Below are 1,728 nucleotides of genomic sequence, written 5' to 3' on the forward strand. Positions count from 1 at the left end.
GAGGTGGGTTTGTGAATGGAGCTCGGCCCGTGGGCTGGAGTGTCCGGGTGCATATGCGCAAGCCCTTTGGTAGGAAGAGAAGGGGATGGGCCTCTGCAGGCTTGAGTCCCCCGGTTGCCCGTTAGTCTACCTGCTGGAGAATGAAGCCAAGATACAGGAAAGCAGGGGGAGGTTTGGACAGAGAGAGATCAAGCACAGATGACACTGTGGAAACCCGATGCAGCATGTGCCTAGAATTTTCTATTAATTCCACTATTTTCCTCCTGGGCTTACATTCATCTGACATGGACTTCTGTTACTTGCAGCCAAAACTGATGAGCACAGTCGTGGTGAGGAAGAGGAGGAGGGTGGTGCCGGTGCCGGTGCCGGTGGAGGTGGTGGCGAAGATTTATTTGTCCACCTCCACGTTCCAGGCACTCTGCTTTACCCGTGGTAGCTCATTTGTTCCTCCACGTACTTCTTGAGCGGGTTGCTATTATTATCCCGGTTCTGCAGGTGAGGAATCAGACATTCAGAAAAGCTAAGTAACTTGCCCAAGGTCACACAGCATTCAGACCCAAGTCTGTCTCGCCCCTGCGCTCCTACCTGCCCAGCTTGTTTATATTGGTCGCCAGGAGTGCCAGCTGGATCACATAAAAGGCATGGGGCTTCCAGTGTGTAGTTGGCGGCTGTGGGACAGCCCAGGCTCTGAAAGAGGGGCAAAGGGCAAAGGTCAAGGTCAGGACTCACGGGATACGACCCACTCAACCAGAAGCCCAGCAATCCTTGTTGACAGAGGAGGAGAGGAGAAGATGATCCTTCCCTAAAATGCGTTCCTCTAATGCATTTCTCTTCCTCTCCCCCTCATCTCACGCCTCCCCAACGGAGCGTTGGGAAGAAGGACACAATCGTGAGTCTGGCAGCACGCCTTTTACCGTCTCTGCAGAGCTCCGTTAAGCTACACTTTTCAGCAAATACACAGAGTAGCTTAGACATATTGCCATTGGGTTAAATCCTAATAATGAGCAGAGGCACGTCACGGTACAGATGGTTGACGGAGGCCAAGTCCAAGTTCTCGCCACCACCCCTCCCCACCCCGTCCTGAGGACATATAAGATATCCCAGATGCGGTCTGTGTAGGAGCCCAGCTCACACCCAGTGAGTGGCTGGGACTCTGTAACTTAAATCTGCTCTGTACAGGGGGAAGAGGGAAACGGCAAAGCTCAAGAGGGCTTTGACTCCCTTTAGGACCACATAGCTGGTTATGACATCAGTCCCCCTTGGCGTCCCTCCTTTAGGGAGAACAGAGTGAGACCGAAATTAGCACAGGAAGGTATATGTAGCGTGCAAGATAGCAAGACTGTCGTAAAAGGTTTATTGCCACCAGCGCCAGGGAGCTGCGCGGGGCAGCCCCTGCTCTGCCACATGTGAGAAATGCTCTCATCCAGATTGTCACTGCCATAAAATCTTTATAGAAGAGAGTACAGACCTCCCCACTGCCAAGTGCTCAGTGTCACTCACCAAACACTCACGAGGCATGAAGGGCCTTCCCATTTGCAGGTGCGGGGTTTTCAAAATCCTCCAGGAAGGTCAACAGTCATGGCAGAATCATCTCTGTGGTGCCTCTTAGAAGGAACACTCACTCAAGTTCAGGCTGCAAGTCTAGATACATTTGCTTCCCTACCTTTCTTTAGGGGGAAATGGGCAGAGGAAGCCAGCGCCCTTTCTATAGAGAGCCATTATTTCCAA

This window comes from Hyaena hyaena, unplaced genomic scaffold (genome assembly GCF_003009895.1).
Source record: "Hyaena hyaena isolate Hyena2069 unplaced genomic scaffold, ASM300989v1 scaffold_64, whole genome shotgun sequence".
NCBI classification, from domain to species: Eukaryota; Metazoa; Chordata; class Mammalia; order Carnivora; family Hyaenidae; genus Hyaena; species Hyaena hyaena.